Genomic DNA, 11,098 nt, shown 5'->3' on the forward strand with positions numbered 1-11,098 from the left:
TCCTTCACTTCTGATTTCACACTGCAGCACCTAAACTTCCTAACATAGTTTTGTCCTTTGATTCTTCTTCCATTTTAAACTACCTAGAGTATAATTAAAGAAATTTACAGAAATAATGAAAAAATGGATATACTGCTAATGGGCCTTCTTACATCTGTGACCTCTTTGCAATATATGCATAATATATATAATACCAAAAGTTGCTATTCATGCTGCTGCATTTTTCCCCCTTGAAATGCATTTTAATTACTACAGCAAAATTGAATTTGCCTGTGCATACATTAAGGTTAACCATGCAGTCAGTAAGGAATAAGCACTAAGAATCAGTTGTGCAACCAAGAAGGAAATACATATTTAAAGTCATGATCAGTATTATAAATTAGTTAATTTCTGCTTTAAGATTGAATAAGTCTAAAAATACTAAGCTGCTTAATTAGGAGCTCAAATTCACTGAAAAAGTCCTGAAATGCCATAGTATTGTAGTAAAGTATCTGTTTAGATTGTTTTCTGGAATGTTACAGCATCTTTGAGAAAAAAATTATATTACCTGAAAACTTTATGGTATGCAGCAGAAAGTTTTTGTATTCTAGTATTACATTTTTTCCAATAGTCAAATTGTCTAAATTACCACAAAAAAAACCAAAAACTTAGAAGCAATTTACATGGTAGCATAAAAACTGATAAACATGGCAGAAACACCATTTAGATGAAAATAAAAAAAAAGGCATTAAATGTGAAAGAAAAAAAAATTAAATTAAAAAAGTCCTGAAATTAGAAAGGAACTGCATCAATTTTGACTAAATAATTCAAATACTCCCTCCTCAATGTAACTAATCTTGAGTTTTAATTCTCATGAAAACCTGCTACGAAAAGGAAACAGCAGAGAAATTTCTTGTCAATGCATAAACTGTTGATAGTAAAATTAATAACCATAAAAAAAAAGCAGCCAGTTGCAGCTGGGGAAGAGACAAAATAAATGAAAAGTCAGAGTAAATATAGGGGAGGAGGTATTACTAAAATTGCCATAGAAAAGATATAATGGTTTGGTTTGGAGCACCTTAAAGACCATGAAGTTCCATCTCCAAATTCAGAATACATTTAAGTAGGCTGAGCTGCAGAGCCCCATCCAACCTTGAACACTTCCAGGATGGAGCATCCACAGCTTCTCTGGGCAACCTTTTCCAAGGCCTCACCACCCTCATGCTAACAAATTTCTTCTTGACATCCAAGCTAGACCTGCCCTCTGTCAGTGTTGAGCTGTTCTCCCTTGTCCCATCACTCCATGCCCTTGTCCAAAGTCCCTCTCCAGCTCTTGTGGAGCCCCTTCAGGTACTGGAAGGCTACTCCAGGGTCACCCAGGAACCTTCTCCTCTCCAGGCTGAGGAACCCCAACTCTCTTAGCCTGTTTCTGCAGCAGAGTTCCAGTGCTCTGACCATTTTTGTGGCCTCCTCTGGACTGGTTCTAGCAAATCCATGTCTGTCTTATGCTGGGAGCCCCAGAGCTGGACACAGCAGTGCAGGTGGGAGTGCACAAGAGCAGAGGGGCAGAATCCACTCCCTTGACCTGCATTCCCTGCTGGGAATGCAACCCAGGATACAGATGAGCTCTCTAGGTTGCCAGCTCACATTGCCAGGCCATGTTGGGTTTCTTGTCAATCAAGTAGTTAAGATTTTTATCAGCATTTCCCCCTCAAACTTTCATTTTTAAAGAATTTATATTACTTGACTCTTAAAATATGTTTCTGGGCAGAAACAAGGGCGCACTGTGGACAGGCAAATTTTAAAATTAAAAACGGCCTCCAAAATTACTCTAGCAATTTTCTGCACACAATTGTTTCCATGTGAAAAGATCCACATTTAGTCATGAAAACAGCACACACACACACACAAAAAAAAAGAATTTATCAACTCAGCATTCAATCTTAAGTAGTACTATGACCCTCAGTTATTGCTGGTGTGAATACACACACTAACACCCAAACTCCAAATAGGAACAATGCCAGAAAGTGAGACTTGGTGGATTTGTCCCTGCATTTGCACATAATTACATAACAAGTTTGAAACTTCAGAGTTTGAAGTAAATTTGAAATCAACCAAGAGATTATTTAATAAAATCTGAATTTAGTAATAATTTGCTTTCCTAACTTACAGTTGTGTCCCTTAGCAGACATGGCAAAAGAAGCAGCAAAATTATGAGGCTTTAGATTTCTTAATACATTTTTCCAATATTCATTTTTGTTCCTTAAGTGAATAATGTGATCTAAATCTTAGCTGATACTGTATCTCTAAATTCATTGTTTTGCCTTTACATTTCCAACTATACTACTTTTGTAATCAGTTAATTTTTTTTTGGTAGATAAAATTGATATTACAAACTACTGTCTGTGTATTAATAAAGACAATATAATTGCCAAAAATGTCAGCACTTTTAAGCAAGGTAAACACTTTTCTTAATCTGAAATGTCAAAGCAATTTTGTTAAACCAAAAAGTCTTTTTAAAGAGCAGCGTGACAGTAGGAACCCATGTCAATAAATTACAAAGCAAAGCAAAGTCAAGTTGCTAAACCGTTTCTAGCTTCAATGGAGAACACACACACACACCAAGCAGCCAGCATTTCTCATTCCCTCAAATCCTCAGTCTCTGAGCAACACAGGTAAATAGATGACTTGGAAGTGCCAGATCAGTTACTGATCTTGCTCAGCAATATGTCTCTAACAGTGACAGAAAAAGACTCTCAGGAATAAAATGCAAGAAATCAAAATATAAGAAATTATACCTTCTTCCAGAAGGAGTTCCCTGCAACCAGAATATATGTGCGTATATAAAAATGTGTGTCTATGTATACACACACAACTAAATTTTAAAAAATAATTTATTTACTAGATGTTTGTTCTAGCATGTGCATTCTTTTCTAATTCTCATAAAAAGTTTCTGCAGCACCATTCCCCCCAGACTGAGTGAAAGAACACGATTTTCATTTTCTGGAGTTTGGACACCAGTTAAAGCTGCTCCGCATGCACGTGGCTTGAGCACAATCCACAGATGCAGAACCTTTGCACCCTCAATAAAGAATTGGGTTTAGCTTAGAGAGACAGAGGCCTCCTGTGTTATTACCCACCACGTGGTGCACAAAATGTCTCTCAGCCAGGCCCACGGGCTGGAGCACCAAGGGCTGCAGGCACACAGATGAAAAGACAGTGCTGGCCAAAGACTGATTACAGCACAGCTATTTGCTATTTGGAATTGAAATAGGGCTCATCATGTCAAGCCTGGAAGCAATACTTGTTCGCTGATGTCTGAGCCATTTATAAGGTTTGAAGTTCACATTTTTGGAGGTGTTTTCTCTCATTGTTTGAAATTGTGGGTAAACTTGTCCTCATTTCTTCAGCAGCGGAGTTGGCTATGCAGTCATTACCCATTTCTATATGTACATATTTTCTAATATAGCCAATTAATTGTGCACAATTACTGTGTGCCACTATTACAAATCTAGAGAATCAGCAGCATGTGTTTAAAAAAACCCAAGAGCCTTTTCCCTACTTAAACAGTTTAGGAGGGCAGCCTAGCGTTCCAAATTTAAAATTGAAATTTTAGTCACCACACCTTTTTCTCTCCCACTAATTGTTATTGCATGATCAGCATTATTTTTGACTAGTTTTGCCTTTTAATTTTATCTAATTTCACAAACTTGAAGACAAGGCTGGCTCCCAAGGGACTTCTGCTCAAGGTTTTATAGTTCTAGTACTAAATCTTTAAAACATGGGATGAAACACAACATACACAGCAGCACTAGAGCTCCTCTGAGCTACATCACCACAGACCTTTGTTTATAATGCAAATCACCCCAGTCAGTGGCAAGGTAGGGCTCATTCCATTCCCTGTCCCCAGGCTAGCTGGGCTTTACCACTGCTCTGCCAAGCTCTAGAGCTGTGGAGACTTCCATGGGAGAAGAAGAGATGCTGCAAACTAAACTTTTGTCTCTGATGATCCCAATTTTACCTGGAGCTGAAGACTGGCAATTTCCAGAGCCCTAAGCAGTCCTCAGATAATCTGTCCTCTATGGCCCTTTGGCACTCCAGTGCTTGTGGTCTAAGCCTGATCCTGACAGGTTCAGAGAGATGGGGGTGAGTGGGACAGGATTTTGCTCTTCAAACCTGAAATGGAAATTAATTCCCCCAAATCTAAAACTCAGGGTCACCCACCAATCCCTGTGTTTTCTCTTGAAGGGACTGTTCTGTTTCCCTGATGAAAAGCCATTACAATAATGGACTTGCAGAGCAGAAAAAAAAAAAAATAAAATTGCTGGGGCAGAACTGCAAACAATGCAAAAATAAGGGCCTGGGCCAGAAACTGTATTGGCCTCTCATCTCTCCAAAAGACCTTACTATTAGTATGGCTTATTGCTTAGTCAGATTCTGGATTAACAGAGAACTCACTAGACAGAACACCCAGTTTCAAAGAACTCACAATTGTCGGGCACTTTATCTCAATCTCATACAAATTTAAATACTTAAATTACTTGCTGAAAGGAGACTGTAGTTGCTTATTTAAGTCAGTGGCTGATTAGCTACCTAATTTCAACATCTGTGCTAAAAACAACATACAGGTCAGTTCATTATAAGCAGACAGAAGGCTTTTGCCCAAACAATACTCAGGCAGAACAGCAAGCGTTAAATAGTTTCAAAACATTTTCTTACTGCTTCTCTGTGACAAATGCTCAGAAAAGCCTTTTTCTAACCTTTTTCTAAGCCATCCAGGGCTTGATGCAAATGCTGAAAAACTGGGCTGCTCTCAGTTCTTTTCATATGACAAAATGTTTAAGCACTTGGAACCAAAGTTTCACAACTGTACTTTTTAAGCTGACCACAATGGACATATGTACAAGTCATTTAAAACTAATACAGAGAACAATATAATTTTATAACCATAGAGTAACTATCCACTGGAGGCTGGTTTGGCCATCCCTGTAGCATGTTCCCTACTTTACACATGGAGTTAGTTCTTCTCTCAAAGGATATATTATGGCTGGAAAGGGAACTTTAGTTCAGTCTTAAAACTGGTTTTCTTTTCTTGACTTGGAGATGCCAATAAGGTGTAAATATTTTTGAGGAGACTTTTATTATTCAATAATGGCACTGTTTTATTTCTGGTATGTGCATACTGGGTTTTTTTCTCATGTTCCATTATAGTCAGCCCACACAACTTTTTATTATTAATGAAGTTATTGTGCTTAGAAAGCCAAATACCGAACCTTTGGCTATACCAAAGTAATTTTTCAACAGAGGCAATGCTGTGGTTCAGCAAGCAACTGAATTTGCCTCAGGAATGATAGGAGCCACCTCCTGAGATGGTTTTTTCAGTGTCAGCTTACAGAGTGGGTTAATAACAAAGGCCTTGTCCCTCAAGGTTCACAGATACTCCCAGCACTTGATAGGACTATGCCTACATATAAACATTTAGAGAATAAACAGGAAAAAATGTATTTAGACACTCAGACAGTAAGACCCAGCATATCCACAAACACCTGAGCTCAAAATACAAAAAAAGACCTGCTAATCAGTGCACTAACCCAGAAGACTGATGCCTTCAGTTTTAGAGCTTTCATATTTTCCAGATTTCATACTGCAATAATATACAACTCTGAACTTCATTTAAAGTGTTAGTAAGTTCTCTTCACAGCCTAGTCAGACAAAACAATCCTTTTCCAGCCTGAGAACCAAGGACACCATTACAGCTTCAGACCCAAAAAGTGTAAAAACCAGCAAATTGAGGAAAGCAATCTGGGGGGATAGGACTTCATAACTTGAAGCTGTATTGGACAATTAACCCAATAGGGCAAAGGACCAAAACTTACAAAAGTGTGAAAATTTGTGAACTGTCGACCATCTTGGGTGTAGCCTTGGCTAGGCTCTTGCACTGTCCAAGGTGTATCCTGTGAAGACCTTTCTAATAAATACTTTATTCCTTTAACACTGTCTAGCCTCTGTTCTCGAGGCATCAACACGAGGGCAGTATTTTGTAGACATAGACAAGGCAAGTTCTTCTTCTCAAAATTCCATGTTTTGGATTGAAAGAACCAAGCCACACCAAATTCTGTGCTTTCCATCAAAGCCACAATTCTCTGAGTCCATCCATCCCCTGTTGGAGCAGTAGAACAGGGGTACAGGGGTGCTATGTACTTCTTAATCCCAAAATGTCACTGTCCCATCTAGTTCTCACCTCAACAGTACAAACTCATGCAGGTACTGAGGAGATTCTGGTTCTCTTGTAAAATTTTGTGAGGTCACACAGTGACATGATTTTGGTATGAAACCTCTTTACCTCCTTAGTTCAAATTCAGCCTGTGAGGCTACCATACCCTTAAGTGCAAAGTCTATAAGTATTTCCAATTAATAGTGAAGAATAAGAATTGGGATGTAGTAATGAAAATTTTACTATTTTAATTGCATATGGGTACTGCATTATATAAGGTACTTTTGGTATTAAAAAGTAGTTTTGAAAAAGTCCTACCATACATAAATTTACATCTGCCCAATACCTTACCATGAACATTTCGATTTCCTCTGTAAGGAGTACACACACCACTCAGCATTTAAAGACAATTACTTTTGCCTTAATTACTGTTGGTTTTTTTTACACACTTTCATCATCAACTAATTTTTCTTTCCAATGATGTCACTGCAATTATCTTTATTCAGCCTGAGTGTTTTACATTACTTAGGCAGCTAGATAGCTGCCTTGGACTTGAATTGCTCAGCCTTTTTTGGAACTCAGTCCACAGTAAGATTTTGCTTCCCTCCTTTTCAGGGTGGTTTCCAGGCAGCTCTGAGGGTAGCTCTCAGTCATTTAGCATTTCTATATCCCAGTGTCTTGGCTTTGCTGTAACATGGGAGCAATGGTTTCTCTGAGCACACAGGCTCATGTCACCTTTTCCTTGGCAGGTCAGGTAGCAATCAGAGTTCAGCAGAGGCACTGTGATTGAAATCCCTGGCATCATTCCTGCAGTGGAGAGTCTCTGCTAAGACTCATAGATTAATTCATTGATCAAAGAAAATCCCCTAACCAAAGTTCCAGAAAGCACTTTTACTTGTGCTTAATTTTAAGTCTGTGTGTAGTTTCATCTGTTCAAAACTTCTGTGTTTTCCTAGACTACAGTCCTTGCCAGCCATTACAAAGTTTGCAAGACTTGCTCTAACATGGAAGCCCCAGAAAGGCTGCCCATTTTCCTATACATTTCAAAGAATCAGTACCAGTGTACCATGAACTAACTAAGGAATTAAAAATGAATGGTTTGGCATTTTCCTCAGCATCTAGCAAATCGTTTATTATTAACAATTGCCAATAATTCAGCAGCAGTCTCTCCTTCGTTGCCTCTATTGTTTGCCAAAAATTCCTCCTTATTTTAGTAAGTCTGGCTGAACAGGGCAGAACATGCTTGTAACATTTTGAAAACTTTCTCATCTAAAGTGACAAAGACCTTTCCTCCAGGGCACCAGTAGAACACCAAAACTCTATACCTGAGTTAATAAGTAAGAGCAAAACAAGTAAAACCTTGGGATTTAGCACTTTTTCCAACTGTGATTTTCCAGAGTCCCTGTTCATCAGCATCTATTATTTACCTTTTAGCTTCACAGCATTTCCTTTTCACCTGGGACTTGGGTTATTGCTTTGCAAATTCTATATTAACATTGCTTACCTACAAATACTTTAGGTATAATCCCAAGGGCAGTACTGTATGCAATTTGATGAACATTTGAACTTTTAAAATTCAGTAGCATTTATTTTAACCAGAACTAAAAGACAAAGTTGAATTTTAAGTTTGGTGAATAATTTACATCTAATTAAAGACAAACTGAAGTAGGGCAAAATTCACTCCTTTGCAGAAGACTTGCAATTAAATTTTTGTTTTGTTTAAAAGCTCCCAACATCAAACCTTATGCGATTGAAAAAGCCAGTCCTGACACACACCATGAAGAGAAAATAATAGTTTTAACTAGGAAGAAAAAAAGCAAAAGGTATTTAAGACAAATATGCCTGCATAGAAATTTTGGGACCGTAATAACTTTTGAAGAAACCTGGCAGAGTAGCTTATAAAACAAACAGTTGTTCCCTCTTTGGATATTAGTAAGACATCATGAGAAAATTAGAAGAGCTAAAGTATTCTCAGATGTTTGCAGTGAACACTCCCCAGTTCAGTGTTTGGAAAATGCAATGTGTAAAACTTCCCATAAACAAAAGGTTTTCTAAAATGTCAGTTCTGGGATGTTCTTGGCTGAGATTGCTGGAACAAATAGAAATAGGTTTGTGAACATAAATAGCTGATGTGGAGTGTCCTTGGCAATGTCTGTGCTAATAAGTCAAAGATAAAAATAAAGAAAAGAGTAAAATTACAACTCAAAAAGTGACAGAGCTGGGAAATCGGGATTCAGATTGCCTGCCCATTTTCTCTCATCCTGCTACAACTTGCTGTGTTAGAACACCTGGTATAAAACCTGTCACCAGACACTAATCCCTGAACTCAACTACATTCTGAATGCATGGGGATATGTGTGAACCTCCCATCTTGCAGCAATGCTCTTGCAGCCTGAAGCCTTTCATGAAGGAGCTGACTACATGGGTGATATGTGCCTTCCACATAGAGGACATTCTTCAGTTTCTGCTAGGCACAAAAGTTGGTTGACTCTTTTTTATCTCACAAAAATCCCTTATGGATAAATAACCAAATTCCAGGAGGTAAAACACAAAGCTTTGGAAATACAACTGTGAGCAGCAATGAGAAGTAGAAAGGACAAAGCCTAAACTCTAGGAATAAAACAAGTTTCTTACCTTTCTATCATGATTTGATTAGCAGCAACAGGATCCAGGTTTGATTTCTAGCTCTTTTCTCAGAAACCTAAGAAAATTAAACCAAACTGGTTGAGTGTTCAGTGAATGATACTTTCATCTTTTCAGTGAAACAAAACACATAACTTCACTGCAGGGACAGAGGTGAAAAGAGTAAAAAATTAAATTCACTGAACAGCTGGTTTTCCCTTAAATATAGTAATAATTAGTAAAATCATTACTCATTCACAATCACAGTGAAGAACTTGATCTTTCTTGACCAAACCCTCTATTCCCATCTGCTTTAATCTAAAGCATTTTGAATTGTCAATCTGCAAGCACTAGATTTTAGACAAGATTAGATAAATTACATCACAGTGACCACAGATAGGTACTGAATTACCAAGACTTTCCTGCTTCATTACAAGCATACAATATCATCAGATTTAAGAAGTTGGTTCTGGGTATGTGTTCTCATGGTAGGGGTTTTCTTGGTGTTAATTTTGTTTGGGGGATTTTTTTTTTTTTTGGTTGTGCTTTTTTTTTAAATAGCCCCCAAAAGGCAAAACAAAATATAAAGGGAATTTCTCTTAGACCTCTCTTACTACCATTGCCAAAGACATTCCTTCTGACCATCTGTTTTCTGGAAAGGGCTCCTCACATCTTTTGGGCCTTAGCTGTCAGGGTTTTCTGCATTTGAGAAAGGATATGTGCCTGGGCCTGCACATGAGGCCTTTAATTTGGAAACCAGCACAAAAAATTCTGTTTTATAAAAAGGCTTTTTTCTAAAGTTGCACAGAAAGCATTTCAGATCAGTTGCAATAGCAGCTAAAGCTGCAGAAGGTCAGTGAAAGCAGCAGAGGAAGCTCCTCAGATAGGATTCATTCCTGACCATTGGTCTGATTGAAACCATAATGTTTCTACCACTGTCTTGGGGGTTCTTCTTTACCCCTCTCTGGTTCACACATCAGAGAACTATGCAGCTGTCTCTAAATCACTCTTTCAGTGTGCTCAGTACATGAACACCTAAATATAAAACATGCTAATGTGGGTCCTGTCAGTAGCTCAGCCCATTCTCTCTGTTTTCCCTCTCTGGATGACCCAGTGCTGAGGATCACTCCTGCCAGGAATGGCCTGAGCTCCCAAACAAGCATGCCACAAGGCAGTGTAGCAAGACCTGCATTACTATTAGGCCTGCCTGACGTGCCAGCACATGCATCAAGCTCCTTCAAAGCATTTACTCATCTGTTTTACTGTGCCAGCTCCTCAACCACAGCAGCAATGAGTACCTACCCAGCAGAGTAATCGTCTGCATTATGGCACAACCCCACACCAGATGCAGAAACAGCTATAAAAGCAGGCAAAACGGGAACCAGAGGTTGGGCCCCTCCTGCCAAGAAGTAACTTGGGTGGATCAGCATGCCCCAAGGCCATTGTGCTTTTATGGACAAACCAGGCTGCTTTTATGAGCCCTCGCTAGCTGTGCACAAGGAAACCAAACACAGGATCAAGGAATCTTAAAATAACTTAGGCCAAACAGAGACCTCTGGAGCCATCTTTTCCCATCTATGCTTAAAACTGGGCTGAATTGGATCAGGTTAGGGCCACCTACAAGTCTCTAACTCCCCTTACTCTCTGCTGTATTAGAGAACTCAGACACCAGGCACCACAGGCACACATATCCATGATGACATTTTGATCACATCAACTACAACACCCATAACAAGCTGCTGAACAGAGGGGCAAAAAGAAGAAACTGCAAAGAGGAATAGCATGTTCAAACCAAATTCAGACCCCATACTTCCTTCTAACCTCAGCAGAAATACTTAATGTTCAATGCATACAATGCTATTAAAAACCAAACACATTCAAGGGAGCCAGTGGGGTCTGTATTGTACATTTTGGCCTTGCTGACACATGTTTAGTCCACCAGAGTTGAGCAGATATGAAAGGAGGAGAGAAAGCATCTGTAATTGCCACACATTTAAAAACAGCCAGCTGGATGCTATGGACAGTGCTCAAAACCATCAGAGTATTTATCATGTTACAGGTAATTTCACCAAAGCAGAACCTCCTCATTTGAAGTGATGTTTCTAAAGAAAGCAAATGATAAAAACTAGCTACATTTCTGTTTCCAATGGAAGGATATATTCCATTGGAAACAGAGACACACAGATATTCTGAAGTGACATCCCATCAGGAGGGGTCACATTTCTACCAGATTTGTAGAACTCACTGAACCTTGACATTACCCTCAAACCCCAGGCCATTCTT

At 38.8% G+C, this 11,098-nt stretch overlaps 1 long non-coding RNA gene across 1 annotated transcript in view; it reads right to left on the reverse strand.

Moving 5' to 3' along the window:
- LOC103816630 (uncharacterized) overlaps positions 1-8,868 on the reverse strand; it is a 255,567-nt gene extending 246,699 nt beyond the window's left edge. Inside the window, exon 1 of the long non-coding RNA XR_007778573.1 lies at positions 8,828-8,868. This is a non-coding gene — a long non-coding RNA (uncharacterized LOC103816630). The remainder of the gene's footprint in view (positions 1-8,827) is intronic.
- Positions 8,869-11,098: the final 2,230 nt, after the last annotated feature.

Source organism: Serinus canaria, chromosome 11, assembly GCF_022539315.1.
Source record: "Serinus canaria isolate serCan28SL12 chromosome 11, serCan2020, whole genome shotgun sequence".
Classification (NCBI taxonomy): domain Eukaryota; kingdom Metazoa; phylum Chordata; class Aves; order Passeriformes; family Fringillidae; genus Serinus; species Serinus canaria.